The sequence below is a fragment of the Peromyscus maniculatus genome, chromosome 9 (assembly GCF_049852395.1).
Source record: "Peromyscus maniculatus bairdii isolate BWxNUB_F1_BW_parent chromosome 9, HU_Pman_BW_mat_3.1, whole genome shotgun sequence".
Taxonomy (NCBI): domain Eukaryota; kingdom Metazoa; phylum Chordata; class Mammalia; order Rodentia; family Cricetidae; genus Peromyscus; species Peromyscus maniculatus.
The window spans coordinates 69,922,305-69,934,154 of NC_134860.1; the positions used below are offsets into that span (position 1 = coordinate 69,922,305).

At 41.9% G+C, this 11,850-nt stretch overlaps 1 long non-coding RNA gene across 1 annotated transcript; it reads left to right on the forward strand.

Moving 5' to 3' along the window:
• Positions 1–3,342: 3,342 nt before the first annotated feature.
• LOC121832092 (uncharacterized) lies at positions 3,343–11,449 on the forward strand. Its single transcript, XR_013042095.1, has 3 exons — positions 3,343–3,390; positions 10,261–10,344; positions 11,210–11,449. It is a non-coding gene; the product is annotated as an uncharacterized LOC121832092 (long non-coding RNA).
• Positions 11,450–11,850: the final 401 nt, after the last annotated feature.

Sequence of the window (11,850 nt, forward strand, 5' to 3'; positions counted from 1 at the left end):
CAGTGGGAAGCATGATCACCATCTGGTGAGGTGTTCGTGCCTGGGTATGAAGACGTTGATACAGTAAGAGGAAATGAGGCCTTAAAATGTACAGGACACACTATTCTAAATGTTTCACATGTTTGAACATATTTAATCTTTGCAGCAGCAGTGAAAGTTTAGCTATAATAATGAACTTTAGTAATCATAGACTCCCTTTATCCTCTTATTTCACAAGATTCCTCCTCCTACCAATACCAATAATGATAATCAAAGATGAACTTTGTTTTTCCGTATGATTTACTGTCATCCCACAATGTGAAAACAACATGATGTGATGTTTCCAAGCCAACCTTGTATCCTGCCCTTGGGAATTCTGCCACTGCAGTGCAAACAAGCTTGGACCATCTAGAACAAACCTGCAGTTCAGTTATTACTACCAGAGGCCTCAATAAGCCGTGGCCAGTTAACACCAAAACCTGGGAGCGACTCGTGCAAAATGAGAAGAGCTACCGTCTCAACCCCAGAGTAGGACCAGATCTAGCAGGCTGATCCTAGATCCACAGGAAGTAACAAATACAACGTAAGCTAAGCAGTTTTGAAAGCATTAGTGGGAAGTAATCACTAAATAATATGGTGACATTATAAAATTATATACAAGAAGTAACTGGATAGTTAACAGAACACGCAGCTGACACTTTTTAGAGCTAGTGTATAAATTCAAGTTGCTTAGATTTCAGCTACTCTGCTAAATAGCTGCTATGACCCTGAGAACTGCCATCCTGTTCTTCTAGTGTATGGGGCTGTGTAGGAAGAGTTCTGTTCTTAGGCCTGCAGACTGAGAGTTGATTCATCAGGAGTGTCTGGCGTTTCTGGTGACAACAAAGGGACATTGAAATCCCAGTGGCTTGACACAGAAGTCTTATTTTTTTTCTCAGTATCACTTCCTCATGTGGATCAGGAAGCCATACCTGATGATCCCCAAGAAAGAAGGTATCTTGGCTGGAGAGGTGGCTCAGCTGTTAAGAGTGCATACTGCTCTTACAGAGGCCCCCAGCTCACACACAGGGCAAGTCACCATTGCCAGTGACTCCGGCTCCAGGGGATCCAACATCCTCTTTCAGCCTCTGCAGACACCTGCACTCAAATACACAAAACCACACACAAACATACATATAACCGTAATTAAAATTAATTAAAACATTAAAGAAGAAGAGGAGGAGGGGGAGAAGGAGGAGACGATGAAGAAGAAAGGGGAGGAGGAATGCCAGCCTGGGAATATCTTACATCTATTTGCCCATGTCCTATTGGCCAAAAATAACCCCGACCTAACCCCAAGGGACCTGCAAAATGCCATGGATGTATGCAGGAAACATGCAGGTGCTCAGAACCTCTGGAGCTCCCCTGCCTGTCTGGTTTTTACCACCCCTGGGGTATCCAGCTCTATGGCCAGCTGATGGCTGAGACCTGAATGCCTCATTTACCTCTAGTGTCCCCCTGAAGCAGACTGCTGTCAGTCTTAACTTTGCTGGACACCCAGAACATGAATCAGATTTAGAATAGTGTTTCAACTATATTAATGACTCATCTGCCTCAAAGTCTCAACCAATTTCTCAGGCTACAGCTTTATAGGACATTGATTTGAGGCCAGAGGCCCTCACCTCTTCACATGTTAAATACCTACAAAGACCACTTTTTTTTTTAATTGCATGAAATTTCAGGGAGCTTACAGCTCATCTGGGAGCCACCAGGGAATGTGACACTGCATGAGTCTGTCTAGCAGTCTGCTTGTCTCATCTTGTGGGTAGAGGAAGTTAGAGCTCAGCCCAAAGCTCAACTCAAAGTTGGACTGCTAGCTATTCTTAGCGGGATTAAGTAGAGGCCAGTCCTGGAAGGCTTGATTCTGATGGGATGTGTAAACTATGAGATCTCTGCCAGCTTCCATGAATTGGAATGATACAAAGGATGTAGCGTCAATACAGTCAAGGCAAAACATTGCCTTATTCCAAAGGGAATATATAGTTTTCTCTGGGCCCGGTACAAGTGAACAAATACGGCCCATGAACTCTAACTCGGGTGGTCCTGAATCACATGTTACTTGGGAGTAGTTACGGGAACTTTCATAGTCACAAAATAACAGAAGGCCATCAATCAATGCATTTACCACATTCGTTCTTGTCATTCTGTCCGAAAGATCTTCAACACCCATCTGTCCTTTTTCAGGAACTTCCATTCATATGAGCTTAGGAGTGGCTTGTGAGAAATGGTTCCCTATGTGTCCAAGGCCCACTGAGCCTCTTCTTTCTCTATCCCCAGGCTTCCCCCTTCTTTCTCTCTCTCTTTTTTTTTTTTCCAAACCTATGAACATGATTTCCTTCCTGAAGTTGCTCTGACAGTGCAGTGCAAGCTGATTGCTGCTGCCTGGAGGGAAGGGTTTGTGTAGAGGGGGACAGGCAGGTGGCAGTGGAGGCGGGGGAGGGGCTGAGACAGCTAGGGCCTCTCACCTAAGAAGATGAGGTATTCAACAGGAACAATGCAGAATAACTAGGAGGAGGAGGAAGTGGCAGGCCTGTTTCCCAGGAGACAGTCTCACTTCTCTGCTCCCTGCACCCTCTGAATCCATCAACCCCCACCCTCAGAAGGACTAGCACTTCCACCCCCAGGACTAAGGTATGCCACTCACAGCCACAGGCTAGGAGCAGCTGGGATGTAGTATATGCTTTCTTTTCCATCTCCCTCCCAGTCCACTGAACCTTCTGTGATCTGAGCCAAGGTCAACAGTGGGCCACCCTCACCCACGGTGGGGAGAGGAGGCACCAACCAAGCTCACACCAATCCAGCTCAAGACCTTTTGCACTGAGAGAGCATTAAGCTAAATATAGTCATAAAAGAATAAAATGAGCATTAAAAAATAGAAGAAACCATGGAGAGAAAAGAGTGGAAGAAAAGGCAGGGGCACTGAGAGAGGCCAACTGTCAGCTGCCCTGGTTTAGTAGTGATGGTAAGAGACATAAGAGAAAGATATCCAACTGGACCTTCCTCACACAGAAAACTGTACTTGTAAAGATTGTAAAGCTGTTATCTCATTTCATGGATGGGGAAACTGAGGTTTGGAAACAGTAACTTTTCTAGGATCATACAGACATTTCTTACAGAAGCAAGTCTCAGACTTTGGACTTTACATCCAAATCCCAGGTCCTCACCTTCTCACAGCCCAGGTTCATGTGGGTGCCCTGACCATGTCCTGGTGCTGGGTTGGAGTGCACATTTATAAGACCAAAATCAAAGATGTCTGAAGATGAGCAGGGCAAAGATAAGAAGGAAAATGATAGTTTTTTCTCTTCTTTTCCTGTTTTGAATTCTAGAAATACCATCCTTTTCCTCTGAGGATGAAGAGACAAAGTGGAATCTGTAAGCACTTGTTTTCATAGCTACGTCTAGTATCACCTCAATTTCCTCTGGAGCTAAGAGTGCTCACTGGATGTTAAGAGTATGACTTGAAGTAGGGATTGGCAGTTACTTACTGTGTGCTCTTGCCAGGGCCAAAAGCCCATGCTAGCCTATTATTATTCAGCACCTGGAAAGCTTTTCTCAATTGCCAAGTGCTGTTGTGTCTTCTTATGAGCTCTGATGATCCCAGGAGTGAAGTCAGCTCTACTTCAGAGACTAGATAAACAAAGGTTCATATTGAATGGCTGCAATGTACCACCTCCAAGGTGAGCATGCTTTGCAACATCAGTTGACCATCAACTGTGTGACATGTACCAGCAGTGATCTCAAATGTCTTTAGCAATGTGTGTTAGAATGAATGCATAGGGTTCATATGATGATGGTGGTGGTGGTGGTGGTGGTGGTGGTGGTGGTGGTGGTGGTGGTGGTGACGCCTTGTTTCAGTATGTGACTTTATTTGTAAATGTGGTATGGGGGGTGTTTGTGTGTTTCTGTGTGTTGGTACGGTGTGTGTGTGTGTGTGTGTGTGTGTGTGTGTGTGTGTGTGTATGTGTATGTGTATGTTGATGTACTGTGTGTAAATGTTGTGTGTTTGCGGCAGCTTGAATAACAGTAGAAGTTGGCTTAAGACCAGCATTAAAGAAGGCTGAACAATCAGCTAGGCAAAGATAAAGGGAAATGATGTTTTTGCTCCCCCTAATGCCAGGCCATTTCTGAGAGGAACTCTTCAGCTGCTCAAGCCCCTTATACAAAATCCTGTAGTATTTACATACAGACAAAACACATTCTCCCCTATGCTCCAAATCATCTTTGTTACTTATACTTTCTTATATTTATGCAAGATCAATGATATATAGGCATTATACTGTACTGTTTTTATTTGAATTGTTTTTATTTTTCTGTTAATGTTTATTCTTAAGGAAATATTTGTGATGTACATCTGGTTGCAACTGCAGATATAAGACCTGAGGCTATTAAAGACCAACTGTAGTTAACTAATTTTTATTATTTAGTCATTTCACTTGCTGATTACAGGTTGTTTAGCTATGCTCCTTGTAATCCTCAATGTGGTATTTCTTGGAAGCACAGCTGGCCACTGGGGCAGAAAGAACATGGGGAATCACACATTATTCCTTTATATTTCCAACTGGATTATATATAGATCCCCTCTATGCATGACATTTGTCATCTTGACATCTCAGGAGCCACTGGGTCCCAAGATCCAGAATTAGAAGTATCTGCACCAATTGCTGATATTTCCCAATAAAAGATGTATCTATGGATTAAGAATCATAGAGTATCAGAGACACAACCTCAGAGATCATACAGTAGCAATTTCCTAGTTCATTGAAGATGAATGACCAGAAAGGAGGTAACTAGCCCATGCTTAGAGTAAGCTGTCTTGTCACTTCCTTGCTTGAAGGACTTCAGTGGCTCTCCGTCACCCTTGGTCTTGTTTTAGATTCTGAGACAGGATCTCAGGCCTCAGTTCAGGTGACCCAGAACCCATGGTCCTCCTGGCTACCATTCCAAACTGCTGAGATTTCAGGTGTGTGCCATGGTGCCAAACTGCTCTCCCTCACTCTTGTGATAGAAAAAAAACGCTTTTGTATGACCTGGGATAGTCCACCAGAGTTGGCCTCCATCTCTTCTGCAGCCTCCTGCTTCTTTCACACCTTCTTGCTCTATGCTCTGATAACAGAGACTTCTTTTGTTTCATTTTTATTTGTTTGTTTTTGAGATTATAATTTAACTACATTTTTCATTTCTTTTTTCCCTCCAAACCTTTCCATATACTCCTCCCTACTCTCCTTCAAACTCATGGTCTCTTTTTTCATCAACTGTTACTAGACGCATATCATATATCATATTATAATATGATACATGTAATATTATATATAATGTATAATATATATATATATATATATATATATCCTGAAATATAACTTGTTGAGTCCATATAATGTTACTTATATGTATGTTTTCAGGGCTGACTATTTGTCACTAGACAACCACACATGCTTTAACCTTCCTACCTCAGGGTCTCACCTCTTTTTTATACCTCCTCAAAGGCTAATCTAACCCCTTGATCCTTCCTCTAGCACATGTGGTTCTCAACCTGTGAGTTGGGACTCCTTTGGAGGTCATATGTCAGATATCCTGCATCTCAGATACATTTATTATGATTCATAACAGTAGCAAAATTACAGTTATGAAGTAGTAACAAAATATTTATGTGGTTGGGGGTCAGCACAAAGTGAGGAGCTGTATTAAAGGGTCGCAGCATCAGGAAGGCTGAGAACCACTGCGCCAGCAGGATCATATTGCTGTCTTCTCATCTCACCCCAAGTATTACATTCAGAGAAACCGTTTATATTACCAAACCCTGTCAGGCACCCGTGCTTTTCAGAGCCCATGTTTTATATTTGGATATGATAGGAAGGGCTTCTTCTCCAGTAAACAATCTTCATCAAGGCAAGGGTGCGGCCATGTCCATGTGCTCATCTCTGACCAAGTAAGGTCCATTATAAGACTTTCAAACAATTATTTGGATATTATTATTATTATTATTATTATTATTATTATTATTATTATTATTTTGGTTTTTCAAGACAGGATTTCTATGTGTAGCTTCGCGCCTTTCCTGGAACTCACTCTGTAGCCCAGTCTGACCTCAAACTCACGGAGATCTGCCTGCTCTGCCTCCTGAGTGCTAGGATTAAAGGCGTGCACCACTACTGCCCAATCTTATTTCTCAAACATGCATACATGTACTTAAACACCATAAACTAAGTGCCATAATTCTCTTTAATTGAACAGCAGAAATAGTTGGGTTGTGAATTCCACTAACCATGAAAAGGCAAGGCATGTTCCTTATATACTGGCTTCCATGGCACTTACCTGTGTTTGTGACCCTGACAGGGTCTCATTAAATGTGTCCATGCTGTTGTCATTAAAATAATAATAATAATAAAACCAACCACCAGGTAGGTTTTCATTGAAAGCATACCAAGGAGCTGGAAATATGCTCTTTTTGCACAGGGTCAGTAGTGGCCATATGTTAGGCAAGCGCAAGACTAGGCTTGGCTAGGAAAATTGAGCTATAGATACCCTTATATCTCCCCAGACAGCCTGGAATATCTACCTTTTATTCCCATAGGCTGAAGTGTGATAGATTGCAAGTGAATTAGCTAGTATATTGCTGGTAGTTAGTTGATGGGAATAGCCATTAACACTTGGGATTGCCATTAAATTTTTTTATCACCCATTATCACCTTAGTGTGAATTTCTAATCACAGATCAGGCTCTAAGGAGATGGAATTGGACTGACGGCTATAGAACCAAGAGGAGGGGTGGTGAGATGGTTTGGTGGGTGCAAACATTGGCACATATGCCTGAGGAGTTGAGTTGGATCCCTGGAGCCCATAGTCGATGAGAAGTCAAATCCTAAAAGTCATCCTCTGATCTTTGCACACAAGCCATGGTATGTGCATGTCTATACACACACACACACACACACACACACACACACACACACACACACCTAATAATAAAAAAATGAATATTAATAATAACAATAATAGATAAACTTTAAAAAGTAGAACCAAGAGGAGGAAATCAGAAAGAGCTAGCCCGGGTGCCTAATCTCGTATTTTCTTCCTAAATATGAAGTTGCCTGGGAGACAGAGGGGATGGACCACATCGAAGGCACCACCGCCCTCCCACACTAACTTGTGTATTTTGCAACACTGGATTCTACAGAAAGGGAATGGTCAGAATTCAACTCTTAGCCCTATGGGAAGAACAACGAAACCCCCTCACTGAATCACTTTTCTTGGTGTTCTGTATCAAACCTTTTGATATGCTTCTCACCCTTCCCTCCAGCTTCCTCTCCCCACTGACCATCATATATAGGGACCACAGAATACTGTGCAAGGTTTTCAGAGACTTGACTTCCAGATGTATCTCCCTTATTATCCTAGATACACAGAGTATGATGGCTACTTTATCTGTTGACATGGTGGTCCAATGGTGGGTGTGCTTATATCTGGGAGTGTCTATGAACATTTCCATAGTTGAGATTGACATTTGAATTGCTAGGTGAATAAGCAAGTGTGTATGTGTGGGGGGCACCCAATCTTCTAAGGAAGACCTAAAAGGGATAAAAAGCAAAGAAAAGGTAAACAATGTAGGTTTTTTTTTGTTTTTTGTTTTTTGTTTGTTTTTTGTTTTTTTTTGCTTGTTTCCCAGCTGCAACATCCACATTCTATGTTAAGACTTGGACTACAACTCAGTATTTGGCTCTCTTTGTCAGGTGCTCCCTGCCTCTCTCCGTCTCTCTGTCTCTGTCTGTCTCTCTCTCTAACTGTCTCACTCCCTCACTCTCTTGATTTCTCATCTTTCTTTTACCGCATATTAAGACTTAGACTTGCCTTTGGAGTTCAGTCTCCAGTTGCAAGCCAAGAACAATCAATCCCCAAGTGATCCACCATCTTTACCCCAACTCCATGAAATCCTGGAGATTTAGTTGGCTTCCCCTTCCACTCTGGTGAAAGCCTTGATCTTTATCCTTGAATGACAGCTTGGCATTGGGTTTAGGGGAGTCTTGTTTTATAGTTAATTAAAACCTTGGAGGAAGATGTAAATTTAGTGGAACAGCTTCCTTTTTCAAGCTTTAATTTCACATTAGGAAACTGAAAATGTCGGTTTTAGATTGCTGTTCTGTTGTTTTTCTTCGGGTGGAACTTGTATTACTAAGATATAATTACATATAGTGAAATACACAGTTATTAAAGCATATAGTTTAGTGAATCTTAACCTGCTTATTGCACACTTTCTCTCTCTCCGTGTAAACAAAATATTAATAAAGATACAGAGCCTTCCCAGGACTCTAGAAATCTGTTTGTCTTTGTAGTCCCTTGCTCTTGTCTGTACACCCAAGAGTAAGCCACTATTGTATTTCCAGGAGCTAATTTTGTTTATTGTTGAATATGGTATTGTAAGTAGGTGCTCCTTTCTGCACCTGGCTTCTTTAATTCAATATGGTGCTTCTGGTATTTGCATGTGTTGTGGTGTGTATTCTCAATCCATTTTCAATTGCTGTGTTGATTCTATTAGATGAGCATATTTCAAGTCAGCTATACTTCCTCCAGCTATGGACATTAACTATAAATAGCATTGTGGATACATGATCTCAAAACAGTCCTTCTGAGGGCTGGTCTTCCAGAGGACCCAGGTTCAAGTCAGCACCCACATGGCAGCTCACAGCTCTCTGTAACTCCAGTTCCAGGGGACCTGACACCCATGGCAAAACACCAATGAACATAAAAAATAAATAAATTTTAAATTCCTTCTGTAGGTATATGTTTTATAATTTATTTTTTTGGTATGTACCTACGAATAGATTTATGCCCCACAACAAATTCCACACACTTTTATTAATATATTCTTACATCAGCAATATATGATGCTTCCATTTTCTCAGCTCCTATTTCAACATTTCAAACTACTGATTTTAGCCACATTTGCAAATATGTAGTGTAGTATCTTTTTTGCTTAAAGTGTTGGACATTGGTGTGGGTTTGTTGTCTAATAGTGTGCCTCCAGTCTGCTTGTCTTTATCTTTCCCTCATTTTTGTTAGATTTTATTTCTGTTATTCATGCCCATCAGTGTATTTTAATGCTAAACAAAAGGCCTCTATATTTTAATTTCTTCTCCTATTCTTTGCTGCCATTTTCTTCTTTGTCTGAGGTCATAAAGTTTAGTTATTTCCTTCATTTCATTTTAAAATCTTACCTCTGTTGAGAAAAAAAATGAATTCTATTAAACTTTGTAGTTTAGCTATCTAAGAAATCTTTGTGGGTTACCAGATTTAAAAAGTACAGTCCTGAAGTTTTCTTTAAGAACTTTGCAGTTTTAGATTATCTGCAGGCCAGACATAATTTATCTATTTTTAGTTAAAAGTCAAACTTAATTTTTTTGTTACAGAAACCAAGTTGATCCACTATTATTCATTTAAGGACTCCCTTTCCCCATTCAAAATCATTTGTAACACAAATCTTAAAATGTCTTATTAATAAAAACAAACCCAAGGCCAGTTATAGGGGTGAATGCTGGAAGATCAGAGAAGAAAAGCAGGCCACAGCTAACCTCACCTTGCCAATTCCTCAGCTGATCCTGTTTCCTCAGACTGGAAGCCTCTGTGTCCTCATCGGAATGGCTCTCAGCTGAACTGCTGCTCGAAGCCTAAAAGCTTAACCAGCTCCAGTTCCTGGTTTTCATGCCTTATATACCTTTCTGCTTTCTGCTATCACTTCCTGGGATTAAAGGCATGAGTCTCCATGCCTGGCTGTTTCCAGTGTGGCTTTGATCTCACAGAGATCCGAACGGATCTCTGCCTTTGGAATGCTGGGATTGAAGGCATGTGTGCCACCATTTTCTGGCCTCTGTTCTGTTCTCTGACCCCAGATAAGCTTATTAGGGTGCACAATATTTTGGGGAACACAATATCACCACAATCATTCTTAAATTCACTTTTGCTTAAAAAGTCATTCGACCTTTTAAACATGGTCTTTCTATTGTACTGATCAATTTGCCTAGGCAAAAATCAGCATTCCTTTATGATTATTACAGCTTACTCATCATCCCTAAAATAAAATGTTTCTCTTCCAGCAAGGCTCTTCTTTTCCATGAATGCTGTAGCTATTACTTTTCATTTCTTATATAAATTTTAGAATCAGATTGTTAATTTCTATAAGAAGATTTTCTGGGGCTGGAGAGATGGCTTAGAGGTTAAGAACACTGACTGCGCTTTCTCTCTCCTCCAACAGAGCAAGATGCCCAAGGGAAAGAAGGCCAAGGGGAAGAAGGTGGCCCTGACCCCTGTTGTCATGAGGAAACAGGAGGCCAAAAAGGTGGTGAATCTTTTGTTTGAGAAAAGGCCCAAGAACTTTCGGCACTGGGCAGGACATCCAGCCCAAAAGAGATCTCACAAGCTTCGTCAAATAGCCCCGCTGGCTACATTAGGCTGCAGCAGCAAAGGGCCATCCTCTATAAAGCAGCTCAAAGTACCTCTTGCCATTAACCAGTTCCCCCAGGCCCTGGATGACAAACAGCTACCCAGCTGCATAAGCTTGCCCACATGTACAGGCCAGAGACAAGGTAAAAGAAGCAAAGGCTGTTGGCCTGTGCTGAGAAAAAAGCAGCTGGCAAAGGGGACATCCCAGTGCTGTGGATATCGCTCTGTATAAATAAAATGCTGACTGGCCAGTAGCCAGGCAGGAAGTATAGGCGGGACAAACAGAGAAGAGAATTCCAGGGAGCAGCATGTAACAGGCACACAGGTAACGCCACGGAACATGTGGCAACATCTAGATTAACAGAAATGGGCTGAGTTTAAGTGTAAGAGCTGGTTAGTGGCCCACCTGAGCTAATGATTGAGCAGTTTTAAATAATATTAGCCTGTGTGTTTATTTGGGTCTGAGCAGCTGCAGAAATGCAAGGATGCAGAAGCCTTGTGTGGACACAGGAAAACTTCAACTACATCCCAACTAAGAGACCCTATCCTTTGAGCAGGGGTCAATACAGTCACTACCTTGGTGAAGAACAAGAAAGTTCAGCTGGTGGTAATTGCCCATGATATAGACCCCATTTGAGTTGGTGGTCTTCCTGCCTGCCTTGTGCCGAAAGATGGGGGTCCCCTACTGCATCATCAAGGGAAAGGCCAGGCTGGGGCGGCTGGTCCACAGGAAGACATGCACCACTGTTGCCTTCACACAGGTTAACTCCGAAGACAAGGGTGCTCTGGCTCAGCTGGTGGAAGCTGTTAGGACCAATTACAAGGACAGATATGATGAGTCATTTCAGATCTGCCACCACTGGGTAGGTAATGTTCTGTTTCCTAAATCTGTGGCTTGAGTTGCCAAGCTGGAAAAGGCAAAGGCCAAAGAACTTGTCACTAAACTGGGTTAAATGTACACTGCTAAAGTTTCTGTACATGAATATGATTACAAACTTATCTTCCGGGGGTGGGGGGCGGAGACACTGGCTGCTCTTTCAGGGTTCCCAGGTTTGATTCCCAACCCTGATATGGCTGCTCACAACTGCTTGTAACTCCAGTTTCAGGGGGATCAGATGCCATCTACTGGCCTCTGCAGGAACCAGGACAGGCATGCAAGCAAAACATCCATACACATGAGAATAAAAAACAAAAAAAGTTTGCTGAGGGCTGGGACTATAGTTCAATGATAGAGTACTTGCCCATCAGGTCCAAGACCCTGGGTTTGATACCCAGCATTGCATAAACAAACCAAAACAAGTTAAAATATACTAAGGACTAAGGACTAAGTATATACTAGTATACTAAGTATATACTAATATACTAAGTCTAAGGACTGCTTGGCATTTATAATTGACTCTAC